At 37.9% G+C, this 24,145-nt stretch overlaps 1 long non-coding RNA gene across 3 annotated transcripts in view; it reads left to right on the forward strand.

Annotated features, from left to right (window-relative positions):
• The window catches only part of LOC306641630, a 342,732-nt gene that overhangs the window by 131,860 nt on the left and 186,727 nt on the right, over positions 1-24,145 (forward strand). The window lies entirely within an intron of this gene.

Raw genomic sequence — 24,145 nt, forward strand, 5'->3', positions numbered from 1 at the left:
AAATTTAAAAAATTCTTTAGCTCAGTGGACCCAGCCTTCAACAATTCAGTCAGTGACCAAGTTTGACTTTTTCTTTACAGTGTGTCTTGCTGCTGTTTCCTTTTGCCAATGCTGTTCTGCCTTCACTCTCTTCCAGGATATGTTACCTCAAAACGGGATAAATATGACACTTTTCTAATGGCAATCATAATAATTGCAATGTCTAGTACCCAAAATCTAAGTAGTGTTCAAACTTGGCCGAGGACTTTCAACTAATTTTATTAAAGCAAATGGACATTCCTGTGAATTAAAAACCAAGACTCAGAGTGGCTAAGTGATGTGCCCCGACTTACAGAACTCACCCTCCAAATTAAGGGCCCTTTCTCCACTCAGATTCTCCCAGCCTCTTTATGCTCTTAGTCTTGTTCTGATATAATCTATATAGGATTGCCAGAACAACCATCCAATCAGCTCTTATTTCTGTGAGAATCCTTTCCCAACAGGTCCAGTCCAAATCTGTTACCTCTTTCCTCAGAATGCCTTAGCACTCAGGAACAAATTAAACACCATTGGCCCGCTAGTTTATTCCTATGCAAAACTCCATGCTTCTCCAGCTCATGTTGAACGTGGAATCAATGAAAATCTCTAAATCTTTTTCATGTGAGTTTAAAAATTATTTGGTCATGCGATAGTAGGTCTTGATAATACCCAGAGGAAGACTACCAATCAGAAAAATCATGTCATCTTTGCCTAAAAATTATCCTTCTTTCTTGCATCTCTGGCATTAAAAATCTACTCATCCTTCAAAGCTCTGTGTGTGTGTGTGTGTTACAGTTTGGATATGAGGTGTCCTCCAAAAGCTCATGCATGAAACAATGCAAGAATTAGATTGTATTGTGACAGCCTTAATTCAATCAGTAAATTAATCCCTCTGATGGGATTAATTGAGTGATAACTGAGGCAGGTAGCGTGTGGCTGGAGGAGCTTGGTCATTGGGGGTGTGCCTTTGGGAGTATATGTTTTGTATCTGGTGAGTGGAGCCTCTCTCTGCTTTCTGATCATCATGTAAACTGCTTCCTTCTGCCATATTTTTCCACCTTGATGTTCTGCCTCACCTCTAGCCCCGAGGAATGGAGTCAACCCTCTATGAACTGAGAACTTTTCAACCATGAGCCCCTAAATAAACTTCTCCTGTGCAATTTTTCTTGTCAAGTCTTTTAGTTACAGCATCAAAAATGATGACTAAAACAGTGTGTGTGTGTATGTGTGTGTGTGTGTGTGTGTGTATGATAATTTTCTGATTCTCCATTCAAACACAATCTGTCTTTTGAATATTTTTTGTTACTTTTTCTGTTGTGATTATTTTTATTGTTTGTTTCTTCAATTCCTTATAATCTGTGTAATCCTTGAAGTCAGTAACACACATAAATAGGAGTTACTCAGTAAGCATTTGTTGAATTCAGTTGAAGTGAGTTAGTCTGAAGGCACTCCAAGACAATGGAAGTCCTTTTGTCCAATACTATTGCTATAGTATTTTTTTTGTTAATCAATAAAGGTAGATTAACTTCAACAATAATTTTTTTAAAAAAATAAATTTATATAACATAAACCACTTAACTTAAAACCTACATTAATTTGCCAAATTTTAAATGTAGAGCCAAGGACTTTCATTTGAGCTTGAGTTCACTAATTCAAGTTCCTGGTTTACTTTCTTGCATTAATCACACTCAGAACGAATAATTTAAAATTTCCAATGTGAATCACTTCCATGTGGAAGGGGAACTTAAAAACATCTGCAATGTAATCTGAGTGCAGCAACTATTAAAAAATTTCCCCAGTCCTTGATAATCATCTCTATTAATTACACTGCAGTTCTTTGGAGTTACACTGTCCAATAGAACAGCTACTTGCTACTTGTGTTTACTGAGCACTTGAAATGTGAGCAGTCACTATTAAGTTGTGCCAGAAGTGTTAAATATGTGATGAATTTCCAAAACGTAATACAAAAAGAAGAACATAAAATATCTCATTGTGTATGATATATGTTGAACTAGTAATTTGGTCTCATAGTATTAGATTAAATATAGTAGATCATTAAAACTAATTTCATCCCTTTACTTTTTTGTGTGACTTGTAGAACATGTAAATTTACCTATGTGGTTTGCATTTTATTTCTATGGAATAACACTGCTTTGGAGAGTCATGTTTATTGGTTTGTGCAAAACATAATGCTACTATCATAGAACCACTCTTTCCTCTTTTCCCTCAATTTTCTTAAATGTACTTAATATTCAGTTAAATCACATACATAAGAGGGATGACCATTATGATCAGGTTTGAAAATATATGCGACTGAATTTTGGCATGCTTGGATTTCAGCCTGTGGGAGCTTAGACTCATTTCCTCATGTCCTTATGTGCTGTGGGCTGTCAGTGTGCTGTTGACTAGAGTGGAAGTTGAGTGTTGTTTAGTTGGGAAAGGAGTTAAGTAGTGAGTGGTTAAGAGGGCTGCTACTTGCCTCTATACTGGTGTATAAAAGAGCAACAGCATGGGAATGTTATCTTTTGATATTTGTTTTAAAATGGCAATATTACCACTCTATTTTCTATTAACTTCCCCAACACCTTTGGAATCATAGACTTGAGTAATACATTTCAGGAATCATTTTATTAAATTGAAAACAGATTCATTCCATTATGGAAAAAGCAAGAAAATAATGGTTGTCTTAATGAAAATGGCTACATATAGCCAAGACATTTGGGGTAAGTGGTTGTCTATATCCTATGAGTTAGTTAGTTCTTAATAGGCTGTTGGGGTTTTGGTTTCTTCTCAAGCTGTAAGGGTAAGGAAACAGACACTGCTGTCTTGTAGAGGAATTTGCAACTGGTTAGAATCTGGCCTGCAGTATAAAGTCATCCCTCATCCCACTAACTCAGTGCGGTCTCCTGGAGTTATGATGAAGCACTCACTTCCGTGTAAGAAGACAGTTCTCTTCACCCACAGTCTTGCCTGACCAGAGGGGCAAATAGTTTGCAAGTTATGTTATGTCTGTAAGGCATGTGAGAGAGGATTGTGGAATCTGCTTTTACATCCCAGCTGTGAGTAGGACAGGAGATATGAATTGTCTTGTCTGCTTTTGGGATGGAGAACATGGGGGTGCTCATGCATCAATCCATCCAGACCTTACTTCTCTGTGTCTGACAATACCTCATTGTGGTCGGGGAACCTGTGCTTGAAGCAATGCAGTTCTATTATTTCTAGAGTACAGCATGTTAAGTCTGAGCTTGTCAGATACAGTGCTAGAGGCAAGATACTTGTTATTTCTTCAACAACCCTGTCTAATAGGACTTTCTCCTTGAGTATACAGTGCTATGGAAATGGGTGTTTTAAATTAGATGAAATGGGTGCCATGCAGATCTAATTCTGATCCAAGAAAATGGCAAGACCAGACTACTGGACTCATATAGGGCACTAAAGTGAACATTGTTCAGCTCATGCCCCAAATGCTGATTTCAGAGGAAGAGCATTTATTAGGAGATACTTTTTGATGAGCACTGTTGGTTTGCTTGCAAATAACAACAACAACAAAAATAATAATCAGAAAAGTAAAGTGTAGAAGTGAAACTCTTCTGCTCTATCCAGTTGGGTAATAAATAAACAAACCAAGCATATTCAATCCCCATGGGTCTGTGTCTTTCATAGTCATCTTCCTCCAAAGTTTCTTGATGGAGGACGTGAAAGACATCAGGTTGCAGGTTGGAAAGACTGTACTGGGGAAAACTCTCAGGGTTATAAGAACCTTGTGGATATCAGAAATGAAGTGCCTTGAATTGCCCTTGGCCTCCTCATCTCTGTGTTCCATGGAGGGTAAGGAGACCTCGACTCCTATCTCACACCATAACTCCAACTCTGACCCTGTGGTTTGGGAATCTATGTGCTTTGTGGTAGAACTGTGGGTTTTACATGTCTCACTTGAAAACTGGTTCTGATTTTTCAATGACATGTAGGCAAAAGATGGGTTCATGAGGGGAAGCCTCAGTGTTGTGTGGCTCAGTGTTTTTGAACTTACTGATTTCTTGGATATAAGAAGGGATGATAGAAGAAAATATTTTATTAAGGAATCCACAAAACTTTAAGAAGAAAGTAACCTTCTATATTGAAACCAACAGCATTCCTCAATTTTAAATGTATGAAAAATAATCTTATAATTTGTTTTTCTGTGCTGAACCTGAGAAAGGAGAAGGAAATGTCTCTATTTGCTTTTCCTATATAGGCTCTTATCTATGCAAAATTTAAATACATAATTTTCATACTGTGGTTAAATGAAATACCAAGACTAATGGGTAGGGGTCGATGTTACCAATGTCAAAGACATAATGTACATGTTGTGAATGTTTATAAACCATGATTTGTGATATTTACTATTATAGTTATCATTTTTTTAGTGGCTATAGAATTTGGAACTGTGTTTTCAGATCCATTCTGTCCTTTTTATTCTTCAAGGTGATCATCTAGGACCGTCCCTGACAGGAGAAAGCATGTGAGGAAAGGATGTAGCTTTCTAAGAGGCTGTCCTCAAAGCAATACTAATGATATTCCTTCCCTTTATATACTGTGTGCTCAACTTAAAGTTTTATGTAGTCTAGTTAAGACCACAATAAATTTGGGAACAGATGACCACAAAGAAATTGCCTAGCATAATTGTTAATAATAACAATATTATTGGTAGTAATCTTTAAATTATTGCTATTATTGAAATCATTTTTTGTATTTTAGGACTAGCTGAACACTTTAGATGCAGAATTTCTATCTATCTATCTATCTATCTATCTATCTATCTATCTATCTATCTATCTATCGATGGGTTCTTGCTATGTTGTCCAGGCTGCAGGCTGACCAGAACTCCTAGGCTCAAGTGATCCTCCTGCCTCAGCCTCTTAGTCACTGTGATGTGACTATAGGTACATGCCACCATATTCAGGTCAAAGAGAGAGTAAGGAGATGAAGTTGTAGAGAGGTGAGACTATTTGCCCAAGGTCAGAGAGCTTGGAAGCGATAGAACTTAGATTTTAATCCTGATACTTGTGTTCTTAATAATTATACTGTTTTTATGTTAAAACCACCACTAGAATCAGTTTTTTTAAAAAAAAAATATTTCAAATAAGAGTCAAAATAAAATCAGAAACTCCCAAGGCCAATTGCAACCTGATTTCTTCTTGGTTTTGTAATGCTGAGTAAAAATTGCTGAGCCTTTAGTTTATAAGAAGCATTTGAAGTGCAATGCAGGAGAAAATCTTGATGCCAGGAGTTGTCTCATGTTTGCCTTTAAACTATAATGGCCCAGAGCTCCAGTACTAGAATCAGATTTATTAATCACCCATTATGTGCCAGGAACTGCAGTCCCTTTGGTTGATGGAAAGTGCTGGCTCAAGAGTTGATAAGCACACTTGCTTATGTAAATTCTGCACCCAGTCCTGGAGGCAACTGGGTTCATGGAGCAGAACAGGAAACTGAGGCTCAGAATAATTAGGATGCAGGTTTGAAAAGTGTAAAATAAGGGACTCATATGAGACCCTCCGCCCTACTCCCAGTCTAAGGTTACGTGCTGCTCCTTCATAAAGGATGCACACAGGGCTCGCTCATACTTCCTGACCTTTTCCATCCCATTTCCAATGTTTCACCCATAATAACTTTGCTTTTTAGTTTCTATTGCTTTTTGATAGCTCGTTTGAATGTTTCCTTATTATAAACAATGTTGGTTTAAACTGTCTTATTTGGTATGTTGCTAATAAATGCACACTATTTTTTTCTTTAAACAAATACTATTTAATTAGAATGACTGAACTGTGCTTTTTTATTTTTTCAATCTCTATAGGTCTAACAGGGCTTCAACTTATTTAATTAACTGCAATAACTGTCTCCCTGAACATAATGTTTATCCGGCTTCTTTTTTTGTTTAGACTTAGTTTCTAAGAGACCAAGAAATTATTTAGCAACAGGAACACTGACAGTCTGCAAGGCTTTCTGTGCCTGAGCGGGGTCTGTCTTATCTTCCTGCTTCATTGAAGACACACATCTCCCTCAATTGACATAACACTTTTCTATTTAACTTCTTTAAATAACTGTTGAAGTAAATCATTTCTTTATATTTCTTGTTATAGGAAAATTTGACATGTACAGAAGAGACTGGTATAACGATTCAATGTACCCAACTTCAACAATGTTCACATGCATAATATTCCTTATCTGTTTTCCCACCCATCCCCTGCCAATTGGTTTATTCTGAAGTAAATCCTAAATGCATATCATTTTACCCAAAAATATTTCAGATGCCTCTTTAGGAAGTGAGGACTATTTCAAAAAGCACAATATTATTACGACTCCTAAATAAACTAATATTGATTCTTTAATATAATTAAATATTTATTCATTATTCGTATTTCATTGGCAGTCATTTTAACTTATTTTAGTTGGTTTATTTAAATTGGTGTCCACAAAATGTCCCATCTATGTCACTGATTGATAGATCTCTTATAATGTCTTCTACTTATAGATTTCCTCTCCATCTCATTTATTTCTTGTGGTTGATAATCGAAGAACCTGGCTCCTGTTGCTGTAGAGTCTCTATAATGCAGGTTGGGCAGAAATCCCATCTTGCTAAGAACTGCCCACCACACTTTCTGCTTTCCAGCGAGCACCTGCTGGTGGTATTGAGTTCTGTTTCAGGGTTTTCTGAAGCCTTATTGCCTTTCACTGCTGATAGAAGCAAGGAGGGTTTTGTAGCTGTCAGCAGATAACTTCCACACTTCTTTAGATTTAGAATTTGTGGTGAGACCTTTCCACCAAATTTTGTTGTATCAGTTTTCAAAGAAAATCTTTGATTTTTGTATTCTACTTACTCTACTTTTTATTATATCAGATTGGACATTTTAAAATAAACAAACATATAAAATGGAAGTCATTGAGATTTAGGTGAAATGAAGCCTCTTTGTTGGAATAATTCAAACTGTTACTAATTAGAATGTTTAAAAAGTTAACATATACCAGAACAAAGTTGGTCTCTACTATCTATAATTCTGTGAAATATCTTCTGATAAGCCCCAGCAGTTAGACCATCAGTCAATAGCTCACATATCAGTGTGTGTATATGTGTGTGTGTGTGTGTGTGTGTGTGTGTGTGTGTGTGTGTGTTTAGAACACCAGTGTTTCTTAAATATTGGCTCTAGATTTTTCTGTATTTTAGTGGCTGAGATTTTATGCTCTAAACTGATGAGACTATTCCTAACTTTTGAAACTCACAAAAAGCACAGTCAACACTTACTTGATTGCTCTTCTTAACCTATGTATGTATCAATTGCCATGTAGGAAAATTATAGACATCATCTGGAACTCAAATTTACATTCCCTGACCTTTGTTGCCACAACCCAGGCTCTTTGTGCAGATGAAAACACTCATGCAGGATCAGAGACATTCTGGGAAGATGGGGCAGCCTCAAAGTCTTGGATTTTCCTGAATAGCCTCTTCACTATAGATAGAAAATAGATAGCAAAACTTCTATCATAAGTGATCTTTACAATAAAAACAAGAGGGTAAACTCCTAAACTCCAAAATGCAACCTGGTAGAGAGAAACCACAAAACTCCTAAGACTTACATAGGATTAGCATCTGTGTAGGAGGAAGGATTGAAAAGCGGTGGCACATTTAATCAAGCAGAGAAGAGAATACCACATAGCCAACAAGTGTTCAGTAGAAAGTATAGGAGGCCAGTTTTAGGACAAGTGTGTGGGACCAGAGTGAGAGATCTGAGCTCTGAAGCAGTCAAGGGCCCTTTGAATTCTCAGTTTTCCAATTGCTTCAGGACAGTGCCTCACATGGAAGAGAAATTGCTGGCTGTGGATCCAAGACCAGGACAGTTGAAACAATGAAGAGCAAATTTACAGATAAAATGTTGGGTGGTGGGGGAGAGTCAGAAAATATCAAAAAGCAAACTCATATTTTCTTAACATTAACCCAAAATTACAGAAAAGGAAGCTCTGTGAAGTTAGAAAAGTTACCTTAAATAATGCTCCTTTTTAAATGTCAAGAACATAATTTCACAAAAAGTGGGCAATGGTATGCTCTGCAAGCCAAATCTCATACAAAGTTTTATAAGAAAAAAGACACTAAAGATGAATAATATCCTGACTACAATGAAATAATACTCGGAAGACACATTTACAAAATAGATCAAAATGGTTATTTGCTATTTTAAAAGAGGTCAAAAGATAATAACAAAATTATACAAAACATACAAGAAAGCACAATTCACAATTGGATTAAACACCAGGCTAAAGGTAATGGCAGAACTCAGGAAAGACTTTGAAATCGAAGAGAATTTATCTTAGAAAAAAAGGCTAAAATGGAAAAACACAAGATAAAAAATACAGAAGATGACACAAATGATTATGCCCTGAGATAAATGGAAACTGAAAAAGATGAAAATTTTAAAAATCAAAAAGAAATGACGAGTGAGATAAAAAGAATTCTAGGGAAGTGACAGGTGAAGAAGTTCCAATATCCAGTTAAAATCCTTGAAAAGAAAACCATATCAAGAAAACACAGAAATTATTAAGCTATGAGCAAAGAAGACTTTCCTGAAAGTAAAAAAAACAAAAACAAAACATTAAAATATATACTGAAAAAACACCTGGCATACTTGAGAATAACAACACCAAATGACGAACACCAAAACACAATATGCTAAAATTTCTTGCAGTTAAAGCAAAACAAATAAACCCAAAATTTTCAATAGGCATCTTGACAAAAAGAGAAAGTGAGTTATAAGAAAAAGAAAATTAAATGATCATCAGATATTTCAACATGAATACTGTGTCAGAAGAAAATGAAATAATATTTAATATAATCAAAGATTTCAATGTCATTTTTAAAAAATATATATTTTTAGTTGTAGATGGACACAACACCCCTATTTCATGTGTGGTGCTAAGTATCCAACCTAGTGCCCCATGTGCTCCAGGTGAGCGCTTTACCACAGAGACACAACCCCAGCCTCTCAATCTGTCATTTTTGAAGGGTGGCAGGGATAAATTTATTATTTTGAAAAATGAGTAGGGAAAGAATTAAGCATTTTTCTATATGAAATATAACACTGGATAACCAATTGTGGATGGGAAAAAGTGTTTTATTATATTTATTATTGTAGCATCTGAACTAATTAATGAAAAAATTAATGATAGAATTAAAATATTACCCTGAGAGACATAGTCATTGAACATAAAGGCTACTAACATCAGAAAATAAAAACAATCAGACATAATGGGGATTCCTAACCAAAAACCACACCATCATCCCTACATTTTTATACAACTGTTAGGGTTTGGATCCAGAATGCCCCCCACACCACTGGCACAACAGAAAGCTCATGTGTTGAAAGCATGGTATGTAATGCAACAAAGTTCAGAGGTGAGGTTTTTAGATAATGATTGGATCACGAGGGCTCATAATCAGTGGATTAATGAACTGGATGAATTGGGAGCTGAATGGACTACATGGAGATGGCACCTAGTTGGAGGAAGTTGTCACTGGGGTTGTGCCCTTAGAGGATTTATCTTCCCCCAGCTGTCCCCACTTCTTTCTCTGCTTCTCAGCTCCCATGAACTAAGTGAACAGCTTTCCTCTGCTGTACCCTTCTGCAGTGATGCTGTGCCTCACCTCAGGTCCAGAGCAATGAAATCAGCTGACCATGGACTGAGACCTCTGAAACCATAAGCCAAAGTAAATGTTTCCGCCTCTAAGTTGTTCTTGTCAGGTATTTTTGTCACAGCAATATAAAGCTGATGAACACAAGGAACTGAACCTGGATTTGATTCATTTTCTAGATCTGACTGCTCCTTCATAGAAAATATGGAGGACAGAGGCATTTAGTTAATTGCACTGTGAGTTGTCAAAGACAACCAGAACTGAACACAGTTGAAGTAATAGAAACATTTCTATTCAGAAACTATTGCAATAGGGGGAAAGAGACTTCAGTGTGCAACTGAGTTCACTTCTGATTACAAGGGGAGGTAGAAATTTATAGCAAAAGAGGAGGTCAATGGATGGAAAGAAATACTAAGAGGAGACATCAAGGATATGGGTGTTTCTTGCTAAAATGACTTAATAAAATTTTTACTGATGACAGGCCAGAGTGATGACATATCAAGAACTTAGATGAGAAATTTGATCATATATGCAGGGTGTCTTAGTTCATTTTCTGTTAGTATAACAAAACACTTGAGACTGGATAATTTAAAAAGAATAGAAATTTATTTGACTCATGATTCTGCCTGTATCTGTTCACCATCTGGTAAGGACTTTGTGCTGTTTCATAACATGGTGGTGGGCATCATGAGACAGAGCAAATGTGTTAGCTCATGTCTCTCCTCTTCTTATAAAATCACTAATGCCATCATGGGGTATCCCATTCTCATGACCTCATATAATCCTAATTGCTTCTTAAAGTCTCCACCACCAAAGGCTATTAATGCATGAATTCAGGGGTTACATTTCTAATATGGGAAGTTTTGATGGACACATTCAAACCAAGCAGAGAGTGATCTGATCTCAAGGGTAGAAAGATTTATACTAAGCTGTTTCAAGAGTTTTCTTGCCACAACTGGACTCTGCCGACCAAACACAAGGTCCAAAAATGAGGTCTAGTGGAAAAGAGAACTCATAAGAGCCTGTCTAAAACCTGGTCAACAAAAAAGTCTTAGTTGGCATGCGCAATCAGCTACACTTAGGTTGTGGGAAACTGCAAGTTAAACAACACATAAATTGTAAAGGAAAGAAAGGGATGGAATGGGACCTTTAAATGAAGAGACTTAAATGGCACAGCAAATTGTTGGACGTGGTGGCGCATGCCTGTTATCCCAACCGCTCAGGAGGTTGAGGCAATCCTGAGTTCAAAGCCAACTTCAGCAAAAGCAAGGCTGTAAGCAACTCAGTGAGATACTGTCTCTAAATAAAAGGGTCAAGTGCCCCTGAGTTCAATCCCCAGTATGCAAAAGAGGGGAAAAAAAGACACAGCAAATTAAAAATAATAAATAGGCAATACAAAACTATCGAGATAAGGATATATATACACATGATCTTGTGGTTGAACAGTATCTCTCCAAAAGATATGCCAAAATTGTCATCCCCTAATACCCGTGGGTGTGATAGTATTTCAAACTAAGGTCTTTCAAGTTAAGGATTTGGGGATAAAATCATTGCATTTAGCGTGAGTCCTAAATCTGATGATTGGTAGATGAATAAAAAAAGGAGAGGGAGATTCTAGATACAGACACAGAAGAAAAGACCATTTGAAGAGAGGCAGAGGCTGGAAGTCAGATACAAGCTGAGGAATGCCAAGGATCAGTTGTACTCACTAGAGGTTAGGAGAGAAGGACTGGATGGATTCTCCCTTAGAGGCTCCAAAAACACCAGGTCTTCCAACACCTTGATTTTGGACCTATGACTTCCAAAACTATGAATGAACAAATTTCTATTGTTTTAAGCTACCCACCTGTGGTAATTTGTTATTGTATCCCTAGGAGACTAATACACACAGATATATCAAGAAATGCTACAAGGAAGTAATTTCCATGCAAGTCAGAATTATTGTATAAGGAGGAGGCTGGATTAGGTGAGGTACATAGACATCTTATATAGAGGTTGAAAATTTCTGTTCTTGACCTAAATAGCAGAGATAATCATGTTTACCTTATAACAATTCCTTAGTTCTACTACTATTTTATATGATCTTCTCTTTCTGGAACACATTTTCAAAAAAAATTTTTTTAAGTCCATGTATATACTTCATATATAGCTCCATACACTTACATAATTCTTGTTGCTCTTTCTAGAAGGAAATTACATCTGTCTGATAATTCATTCTTTTTTTAAAAACTCATTTATTTATTTATTTATTTTTTACAGACTGCATTTTGATTCATTGTACACAAATGGAGTACATCATTTTGTTTCTATTGTTGTACACGATGTAGATTCATACCATTCGTGTAATCATACATGTACCTAGGGAAATGATTCATTCTTAACAAAGACATGTTAATTATGTCTTCTATTTTCCTTCTATTTTCAATTTTCCAATTGATATTTTGTTATTTTAAAAATCTTCCTGTGTGTTATTTGGCTTTCTGTTGCTGTAACAAGTACCCGAGGTAGACAACTTAAAAGAAGGAATGGTGTATTTTGGCTGATAATTTCAGAAGTTTCAGTTCGTGGTTGCTTGGCTCAATTTCCTTGGGATTGTGGTGGCAGCATACATCATGGCGGGAGTACATGGTAGAGGAATTCCTCACCTTATGGCAGTTGGGGAGCAAAGAGAGAGAGGAAGGAGCTGGGATCCTAATACCCCTTTCAAGGTCATGCCCCTGAGACCTGACTTCCTTCCACTGGACTTATCTCCTAAATGTTCTACCACCTCTCAATGGTGTCACAGACTGGCAACTAAGCCTTCAACATGTGGGCCTTTTTGGAGCATTTAAGATTCAAACCATAACATTATGTATCAAAAATACTGATTTTACTTTTCGATTGTAGTCTCCTGTACCTCTTTTAAAGAAGTGCCTTTTTACTGCCAATTTTGAAGCAACTGGCCTACCCCCAAATGCATGTCATTGCCCTTTGCTGATTTGAACACATAATTTCAAAAAGCAATCTTGAGCAACTTCCTTCCTCAGTTCAATTTAGTTTTTTACCTTCCATCATAAATGATGCATAGTTTGTATCATAGTTGACCTTTTAAAATATGTTATCAAAACGGAGACTAAAAATAGCAGTAAGCATTTGTCCTTGGGCTTTTAATATTATCTAAGATCTGGTTTTCATTTTTTACTAATTGAGGATGGAAAATCCTTCTCAGTCCACCCACCCTCTACTTTTGGAGGATAACAAAAGTAATGCTTTCTGTATTGCCTTTATCTATCTTACTAGATATACTATTTATTGTTTATCTACATCATAACATTTGAATCACAGTAAAAATCATATTCCATTTTCCTGGAACCATCGTGAACTTAAGCAAGTAATGTTCTAGTTCATGTCTGAGTTGCCAGTCTTCTGAAATGAATAGTCTCTGGGCCTCATGAAGCTTCCTGTGCTTGTTTACTAATATTCTGCAATATATATATATATTTTTTTTTTTTTTGTCTTGGAAGGATCTTTTGAGCTCAGACTTAAACTGAAATGGAAACATTAGTAAAACCAAATATCATTTCTTAGGAGTCTATTTCTCTCTTCTGTTGCCATCAGTACCAGAGAAATAGCAGATTGGTTTTGTCCTAGATTCTAGCTCTGATTTTCCTTTACTTAACTGTGAGAAGTTGTACAGTTTCTTTCTACTCTCTTAGTTTCCAGTTCTCACACACATTCTGGTTAAGAATCCCTTTGTTCAAAGTAAACTTCTTCAGAAGTCCTTCAGCTAAAACAGAAGAAGGCAGAAACGCTCTGTCCGTATGTGTACATGTATTCCTTTTCCCCCTTTCTATTGGTTCTTTGTAGTTATACATAACATTAGGATTCATTTTGACACAATTATAAAAGCTAGGAATATAATTTGTTCTAATTCAGTTCCTGGTACATCCCCTTTACCTGTCCTCCTCCCTCTTCCTGTCCCTTCCCTCTACTGATCTTTCTGCTATTTACTTTTAGTTTTTTTTAATTAGTGTCTTGTGGATGTACATGCTGGTGACATTCACTGTGGTATGTTCGTATATGTACACGGGAATGTTAAATCAGATTCATTCCACTGTTCTTCCCTTGTCCCTCCCCTTCAATTCCCTTTGTCGACACCACTGACCTTTCTTCTCTTTTGGAAGTGATGTGGAAAAGAGGCAAGACCTGGTCAACTGCTTCTGGCTTCATGGCCCTGGAACAGTACAGAACCATCCCATGGGCTAACTGACTTCCTGAGTCCCTTCTGTTTGAGTTCGCTCATTTGAAAGTTAGTTTTGTAGGCTTAGTTTTAGAAATGGCCAGTGAAATACAAGCTTAGGGAAATACTAGTCTAAGTCTATTCTGATAGACAGGTATGTTACTGTCGATTCTTAAATTCATTGTTAGAAATAGAGGAGCTGGGAACAGAGATGTGATAAAAGTCCTTAGTCATACATATACGATCTGCGTGCACACACATACACATGGCCAGTTGACAGACACTTTTTCTGAATGCAATGGCACAATCGTGTGTCTGGTGCAGACTTCACTGGGAAAGGCTCCTTGGTGAGAACATGAAGCTTCACTGGTCAATCCTCAGCATTGCAGACTTGAAACCTCATTCTGTCCATGTACCCAGAATTCATCAGATCGAGGATTATAAAGCTACTCTCTTATGGGAGCATTGTAGGAGCAAGAAGACAAATTTACTGATTTCTTTTTTTGGGGAGGCAGGTACCAGGAACTGAACTCAGGTACACTCAACCACTGAGCCACATCCCCAGTCCTATTTTGTATTTTATTTAGAGACAGGATCTCACTGAGTTGCTTAGTGCCTCAGGTTTTGCTGAGGCTGACTTTGAGTCCTCCTGCCTCAGCCTCCCGAGCTGCTGGGATTATAGGTATGGGCCACTGCTCCCAGAAAATTTACTGATTCTAATGAGAAATATAATTTCTAGCCCAACCAGGTAGTAGCCAACTGTTCAGCATATCCTTTCCTCTGTCGGAAAGTAACTGTTAGTAAAGCTTAATTTCCTTCACAGGGTTGCTTGTTGAGTGGAGAATCTGAGTTGGATTACTTTAAGGACTAGTGTCACTGTTAGAATAGCCTAGCAAGTCCATCTCTCCAGCTATACCTTCACCTACCTTCACAGATTCTGGCTCAAAATTCAAGGTCCAAAAATGTTGAGTGAAGGGATTTTCCCATTTTAAGGACAGAGGCTGTGCTGCATTCATATTTATTTCTTCATATTGATATCTTCCCTGTGGTACTTAACACATTTCAGGTGTTTGTTAATACTTTTTGATAAATCAAACTGTATACCTGGGTTTGCAGAACAAAAGGAAAAGAAGTATGCAAACTGAAAGGGTTCAGTACTAAAGGGTAGGAGGTAAGACAAAGTAGTATGAAATAGAATTCAGATTTCATAATGTTTATGAAGGAGGAGGAGACTAAGGTCAGAGTTAACAGTCAGTGGTGATAGGGACAAAGCACCTGTTGGTGACCTTTGAAGACACTGTTTTATTAAAGAAGTGAGGACCAAGCATGGGGTGGTCTAAGGAATGTAGAGAAATGAGGAAATAGAGGTGGAAGAAAATGTTGAAGTTTAGTCATCTAAAGAAAATGAAGCAATTGCCCACGGGCCAACTGAAGGCCTGCATTAAGGCCTGTATCATATGTAAGCATATTTGTAGGCCTTGTAGGCCGCCAGAAAGCATCTGGGGAAGAACAATCAATTACGATAAGCAACAAACTAACCTTAATGAACCTGAAAACTTTTAAGACGGTTTGAACATGCCCTTAGGAATCATAATTTTGATTCCTCAGTTTTATGTCCTTAGATATCAGTCATCTAGAGGTTAGTGTCCTCATCTCTAAAATGGAGATAATAATATCTACTTGAAAAGCTATTAAGAAAAAAAAAAGCTATTGAGATTCTTAGATAAAATAATGAACGCAAAACAGGACAAGATTGGTACATGGAGATAATTCAATAAATGGTGGTTTCCGTTGTCCTTGTACGTTCTCTCTTTATCCGCAGTACGAGGTTTTCTCGCCGTCTGATCCGTACTCCAGGTTCCAGAAAGCTGCAGGCTGTTCATTTGGGAACAATGGAACTGGGCTGTCGTGGACTTAAGCCAGAAGTCCGCAGCTTTGATATGGGAAACTAATGTTGTAACCATTGCTTGGACTGCGGATGGTTTTAGAGAATTACCTATGTTATTTTTTCAGCTATTTACCTACTTAGAATAAGGAAACTTGTAGGAGGCACACTTATTATATAAAGTTAATTATTTAAACTTACCCTGAAGTTTCACGACTGTATAGAATTAGTAGCACTTGCTACGGTAAAGAGGATGTTACTTAATTACAAGGAATTTGTTAAAGTTCATATGGAATCTCTCACACTCTCTCTTCTTCATTTATTCATTTTAATTTAAAAATGCAATTTTATGTGTACATTGTGGGATGGTTAAAATCAAGCTAATAAACATTTGTATTATTTCAGTTTACATTGTGTGTGTGTGTGTGTGTGTGTGTGTGTGTGTATAGGAGACACATAAAAGGTACGTTCTTAGAATGATATACAATAGATCTCTTGAGCTTATTCCTCCTCTATAACTGACATTTTGTGTCATTTGGCCAACATCTTCCTAGACTTTTGACTCCTCAGGAGATCTCTCTTTAAGTCATTCAACTTATTTCTATGTAGTGGCTAGTTTGGAAAAAAAATTATGTTGTTATACATTCATACAGCCCATTTCCTGACCTCTCCATACTTTACAGAGTATTAAAAAAAAATGTTTTTAGCTGTTGCAAGACTGAGAAATAATACTAGTGACCTAACATTAGTAGTGAGAAACAAAGGTGCAGAAGACTTTTGAACTCATTTGAAGATGCTCAGGAAATTGGAAGGGGCTTCCCTAGGAGTTTGGTGCTTGGTCAGATATTATCCAAAGGAATTTCAGTGTTCCTAAATCCCAGAAAGAATAAGAATTTTGAAACTGAATAATTTGAGGTTTAAATTCCAACCCTACAATTCATAAATGCAAGCAAATTGTTTGACCACTGTTTATCAGGTTATTATTCACAGAATAAAATTCATAAGTACTCTGTTTATGGGACTATTGTGAAGCATATGAGATCATGTATGTGCAGTGTCTGAGTTAATGCTTTGCTTTTGGTGGACATATTTCATCTTATTACTCACATTTTCCTTCATCAAAAAGATGTACACATTTAGGTACTATGTGGGTTCCTTCCCAGAATGCAAGAAAAAAAAGAGATGTTTTTCTTTTTACTTATTTTTTAATTTATGTCAGTGAAAAAATTTGCTTCATAGAAACTGTGATTACTTTTACTATTTTGTGCTGGGAATTGAACCCTGGGCCTCATGCATGTTAGGCAAGCACTCTGCAACTTAGCTACATCCCCAGCCTGAAACTGATAACTCATTACTTAGGGACTGAGATCAGTTCTGTTTTATGAACAGATTTTAAGCACCCTTAAGTGGAGTCATTTTGGACAGTGGGATGGGAGGGGAAGATCACAAATAACTGGTTGAACTCTTTGAACATATTGAGGCCCTTTGGTTTACAAAAATAATATTGAGAAATAAATAGTCATATAGTGTGGCCACTAGATACAGGGTACCTTCACATAGACAGGGATGAAGAAGCTGTCCCTGTAGTGCAGTTCAGGACTAGATCTGGCTCACTCTCTAACTTAATACCTTATTGCACCTATTTGTCATCTGTAAACTGGGGACAGTAATAACTACTTTATTTACTACATCAGATGATTAATCATGATAATGCAACTGACCCTCAATATTTATGGATTCTGTAATTTGCAAATTTACTGCACTGGTTAAAATGTATTTCCAGCCCCCAAATCAATATTCAACAAAATGGTACAGTGTTGCAACTAGAGTCATCCAGACCAGCCAGATGCTCAGGACTCAAATCACCTTTTAGTTCCTGACAGTGAACCGTTGAAATGCCAGTGGCCTAAGAGCCGGTCTGAGATTTTCTTGTAAAATGGCTGCCTTGTGAGAAAAGAAATAAAAATAGAACTTTTAATCCTGTCTACTAGGGTTACTCACTTTTAGAGTATGTCCCTCCCTCCCCATCTCACCAAGAGGCCTTCCCATCCCAAGCTTTTCAAAAGCCACATGTTGTCAGTAATTTATGAATGTGGATAATGTGATTTACATTCCTTTGATTTAATATAATGATTAAGCTTCTTTGTACTCTGTTCCAATTCACTGAAATGAAACAATGCGTTTTCTTTAAAATTCTTTGTCCTTTATTCGTAATTTTCCCCCTTCTAAATTTGCTCAGCTTTGGCAAATGAAAGAAAGATAAATTTTGCTTTGATTTGGTGGCATAGAGAGCGCAAAGGAGAATTAAAACATTAGTTAAAAAGCACAAAGGAATTGAACAGGGAACAGGAATTAAGTTAGTTGAAGCAAATTACTTTATGGTTGTAAATCAATAGAAGTTCAGACAGACTCACGTGTTTTATTTCTACTTCCAAATAATTATTTTTGGTTTCCAATAATAGTACTCTGCTGTGTTCCTACAGGCCAGAGGTAGTCCACAGCCAACCCTTAATTAAACGAAGGGGGTTCATCCGACTCTACGTACAACTTGATCAGTCTATGATGGGCTGGGATTTGAGAACAATCAAGCCTTTCCTTCTCTCTCCTAACCTTTGGGTGACCCAGAATTCACCCGTTAGTGAATTTCTCATTTAAGAATATATGAAAGCAAAAAAGATGCAATAAGAGTGGCTTTAGAAAAGTCTAACAAAAAAGACTTAAAAAGGCTTATTGTAATGGATCTTTTGAAGTGGATGCAGGAAAGGGTGACTTGGGAGTCTGGAAATGAAGGAACTGAAATGAAACCTCCTCTTCTGGGGAGGTTTCCTTTTCTCCAGCTATTTGGCCACAAGAAGAGGAAGAATGGAAGGGTAAAGGAGGAGGGAGAAATGCTCCAGAACATTTATACTGGTGAAGAAGCAGAAGTGGATTTACCAAGAGAGCGGGGACACCTTTGCTCTCCCTTTCTGTGTTCCCGGCTCATGCACCAGAATGAAGCTGGACGTGGCTGCAGGAGATCTGAGCCTCGTCTCACTTCTGTGAATCTGAGCAAAGCTTTCAACTCTCTGGTCTCCATTCCTTGTCTGCAAAATGGGATAGTATTCTGTGCTAATACTCAAGGAATTAATTAAGATAACTCATGTGAAAATGCTCTGAGAAATGTAAGATGCTTGAAAAAGCGAGAATTTAAAATATCCTAACTTGTTTACAAGAGTGAAGTTTCTGAACCTGGCCTTATGTTGGTTTTCCTCAGTGTGTTTGTTAAAAATATAAAACCCCTCTCCTCAGGCTCCATCCCATTTTGCAAAGGATAGGACTTGAAAGTGTTCAAAATAACAAAAACAAGCACAATGGAGATGTAGAAATAAAATAATAGAAGTATAAATGCACTGGGTGTTGTTGTTGCTGCTGCTGCTGCTGAATATAACCTCTAAAATAGAGTAAGAAGGAAGTTTGTCTTTCATGCAATGGAGCATGATGGGAAACCAGTCTGTGTAAGGTCCTGGATAGTAAAGAGTTGTAGACAACAGGATCCCCCCACCTCAAATCCTGGTGAGGGGAGGGCAAATCCTGACTACTGATGATAGTCCTTTCATAAAAAGGAAAAGCAAAAAGAAACAAAAAAAAAAAAAAAAAAAAAAAAAAAAACAAACAAACAAACAAACAAAAAAAACATATTTTAGGTACTTGGAACAGTTCTGAATATTTTCCCAGCATTCAAGTGGCCCCAGAACTCTCGGTCCACTGGAAAATGCCTGGTTGGTCCCAGAGAGAGATAAGAGCCCGACTAGAATAGAGACTCGTCTTTCTGAGCAGAGTTGGAGGTTCTACTTATGAGCACGGCAAGGCTCCTTCTCACACTTCTGTGCTGGGCCAGCATGCCTGCCTTCTTGCAAAGGCAGCTTTAATACCCCTCCTCCACAGAAGTAACATGGTGCTAATCAACTAATTCTGTTAAACAGTTGGAAGAGGAGATGAGGTATTGTGTGTGATTGAAGTTACCGCAATTCCAAGGAGAGAAAGAACCAGAAAAGTGTGGCCTCTGCTTTCGTCTGCAGATCAATGCAGAATTAATGTGAATAGCCCTGCCAAGCACACCATCACAGCACACAGGGCTGCGCCGGCAGATTGGCTTGCACTTAAATCTAAAGATCAGAGCAGCTTAGAAATTTTGGGTCTGTACTTCTGCTTACTTATTCCTTAAGGATCACAGCTGACGGTTTCAAAGGAACCGCAAACAACTGTCTATTCATTTGCTCCTTTAGTCTGTGATCAGTTCATATAGGCATCTCTCCAAAACCACTTCTTCAGTTAGGATCGCATGGGTCACAGCAGGACATTTCAAAACAGAGGTCCCCAAGAACATGAAGAAATAGGTTGCAAATGCACATTGATTACTTCCAATTGCTTAAAAAACCAGTGGGATTTTAACCTCATTCCTTTTTTTTCCTTTTAATAGAATAGCTGCTGGTTGAAAATGTATCTTGTTATAAAACAACAAAAAAAACAAACAACAACAACAAAAAAAAAACAGAACCAAAATGCACATCCTTTTCTCAAGTTATGAATGAGCATGTATAGCAAATGCACCTACATAATGGTCAAAATTTGAAGAGCTGGACATTCCATGAGGATATAAAGATCAAGGAATGATTTGAATGCAAAAGATGGTGACTGTGTAAGGAGCGTAGGGTCTTGCCATAGGTCTTCGTAACTTCCCTGAGTCTTTAATAATAATCGGTAGTCAAATATAATTAAATCTCCATGATATGTCCTTCCTATGACCTATCATGAGGTTAGTACCGTGTGTATGATTGCTAGGCAACATGCTGACTCTCCATAATATTCACTGTCCCATTCAATTTTATCTGCTCAGGGTCCTTTCTAGCTATTAAACATCACTGAATCCATTCTTATATTCCATTTTCCACCAATGCCCTAGGGTCTCGTTCCGAGGATGGTTGCAGCCTCATGACCACTCTCTCCTTCCTACCTGGCCTTGCCTTGAATCTCCTCTTCAATTCACACTTCTGGAGCTGCTATTGTCCTATGCATGAATCCTTCCTACAACTCATTTGAACTTTTCCCCTCTGCTCATGAGACCCAAATATTTTAACTCTGCATAAAAGTTGCTGTGTGAACAAGTCCTGCATTCCCTTAGAAGACACACCCCCAATGACCTAACCAATCGCACTCGTTCTTACCTCTGAAAAGTTCCACTACCTCCCAAAAGTACCATGGCTGGGTACCGAGCTTTTAACACATGGACCTTTGGGGAATATTCCAGATTCAAACTACAGTGCTCACTTGATTTGTAACTCCATCCTCTACCCTACTGAAAGGCCTAGGAATGACATCCTCATGCCAGAAACCAAGGGATTGTTTCAACCTCATTGAATTTTCTCCCTTGATTTCCACTTTGGGCTTCTTCATCTTTACACTTCTGTGCTTTCTGTGAGTCCGTGTTGAGAGGGTCCTTCACATTCCTCTCCCTTCTGTTAGGCACTTCCCTGGGCGCCTCCTCTCTTTTCTTTCTTTTGATAGTGGTATCGTCTTGAAGTTTCATTGGCTTTGCCTTTCTGTTCTTAGCACCTCAGAGACTTACTCAGCCTGCCTGGCTTCCATTATTTTCTCAGTGTTGACAACTGTCAGATATGTTTCCAGTCCTATCCTCTCTGAACTCCCCCTGGCTCTGCAGCGTCCTCCTGGATTCTTTCATTTTGACACTCACTATCACCACATCCTCAGCATGTTTGGTGCCCCACTCAGTATTGAACCAGTTCTTTGTCCTTTGCACCATGACTTCCTTGGGCATGTATAATGACTCTTCTACATTCTTTATAAATCACTACTGACCACATCTCTTTCCTATGCAACCCCATGTTGTCAATAAGACAACTCAAATCTGTCAACATGGCTCTTAGTGCCACCTTATAGTGATTCCAACCTGAGTGCCCATGCTCCTTTTCCACCATTCCCAAACACGGCCCTTCTCCCTGTTCACACTGGAACACCCCAGATCTGCAAACATGCTACCGACTTTTCCACCTTTATTCCTTGCTCACAATGTGTCCCCTTCCAGTATGCTTAATTCATCATGCTTTCCACTTCCTTTTGAGGCACCATGCATATCATGGCATGCTGACCATACCAGCTCTGCCCACTGTGTCTGATGTGTTTATATTTCCCAGCTTCAGGAAGTGTTGATTGTTGATAGGTGGCAGATGAGTTCTACTTATGGAGATGATAGTGGTTAAAGAGAGCTCCAGAGTGATATTTATACCTTCTTCCTGGGGGAATCGCACATCCTATGTCTATTTGATTCTGGGTTATAGAAGCCTAGACCCCTTGTCCCAATTAAGGACAATGGGCCATTCTAACTCCATGAATCACCAGAGGGTGAGCAGAGACCTTAATTGTGGACACAACAGAGCCCAAATTTTCCTTCTGCCAAATTCTGCTCTCTTCATTCCCTTATAGGTATTGATCTTGAGAGCACTCCCAGGAAAGTTCCTGCATTCAGATATCTGTCTTAGGGTCTACTTCTTGGGGAACCCAATCTGCAATAACCTCCTTTCCTGAATTTTATAGATAAACTGTTGAGGTATATTCTGAATTTCTAAGACATTTTGTTGATGTGGGTAGAATAAGATTCAACCCATTAAAATAGAGTTTATCCTAGACTTTTGCATTTGTACTAGATTACTAGCTCCTAGAGGGAAGAGGATACACCTTTCTGATATCCTCCACAATATTGGCCTCAGGGTATTTGCTCAGCAGTGGACACATGACATCGTTGACTGAATGAGAGCACCCTTTGCAATGACTCCATTTTAGAAACAAGTTCCTTCTACACCCTACTCTTAACCTTATTTATGTCATGTATCAGTCTGGTTGGCCACAGAACAACCAAAAAATCAGTCTCTTAAAACAACAAAGGTTTGTTTCTGACTCATGTCATGTGCCTACTACAGTTGAACTAGGCATTTCATTTCCTTTCATTTTATTCTTCTTCCAGGACTCAACTGACAGAAAAGACTCTCTCCAGAACATTACCAGTCTCTGTTGCCAAAACAAAATAAAACAACACAACCAAATAACACAAAGCAAAACAAAACCAGAAAACTTCTGAAGGGGCTCACTGCATCGATCAAATGCTCTGGCTCAGAGTGGTGACATGACACTTCTGTTTGCAAATCACTGGTTGGAAGAAGTCACAACATCATCACTAAATGCAAAGGGGGTGCCGAGAGTGTGATCCATGTGGTGGAATGACAGGAAGCTGAAAGAATTCAGTGAACAGCTCCAAGACAGCCATATATCATTGTAAAACTGTGTCCTCACACTGAGTGTGCAGGGTCTGCCGTATCTTCCCTTGGCATCAAGAGCCCAGTCACTCACTATAAGTGTTGCTACATCCACAGACACCTTTCCTGAATCCAGCCAGCACTGTGGTTATGGAGAAGCCCAGAGTAGAGATGGAGGAAGGAAGTTGCTGGAGAAGGAGGACTTGTCTTGCATATCTACCATGGGAGAATTTGCCCTGGATATAGGTTTTTCCCTCTTGAAGAAAGGTAATGAGGCTGGAACTAATGAAGTACCCTGAGCTCCCACTGGAAATTTGCTTTGACCAAGGGAAAGACCAGTCTGTTTGTGAAAAGTCAGAATTTTGATGCACACATAATACACACATACACACACACATGCACATACATGAAGCAGTCTAACATGGTATTTTTTAATACAATCTGAACTTGGTAGTCTAAGTAGCACAGCAAGGCCTTATAGAGACCTATATCAGTGATAGGCAATTAGCACAGTTTTTCTTTATTAATTGTCCTTTTAGAGTAGTTAAAATCAAATTTTTAATATCAGTCTCTTCTATCTAATTTGTGGGACTAAATTTGCATTACTTATAAAGAAAGGGCTTGTTAGCCAAAGTTTTGTAGAGTTGCAGGGTTGAATAGTAGATGGTATGAAGTTTCCTTACTTATTTCTGTACAATAAGTAATGCGCATATAAAAATGGGATACATTATATGTTCCCCTTATTTCCTGAAACGTTTCTAGGCTGGGTACAGAGGAAGAAAACAACCTGTTTAATTGTTCAAATAATTGAAAACCTGGATATGTCATGCAAATAGACGGAAAATCAGTAGAATAGAAGAAGGGGATTGAAGGGGAAGGTGAAAGAACAGAAAAAGAGGAACTGCAGAATGAACTTGACCATGTGTACACCTATGAACATGCCGGTGAATTCCTCCTCTACGCACATCTATAAACACCAGTTTAAAAATGTTAGATAAATAGAACGACCAGTATAATAAGGGTAGAGGAACAAGGAGAGGGAGAAAGGGAGGGAA

This window comes from Sciurus vulgaris (assembly GCF_902686455.1).
Source record: "Sciurus vulgaris genome assembly, chromosome: 12".
NCBI lineage: Eukaryota > Metazoa > Chordata > Mammalia > Rodentia > Sciuridae > Sciurus > Sciurus vulgaris.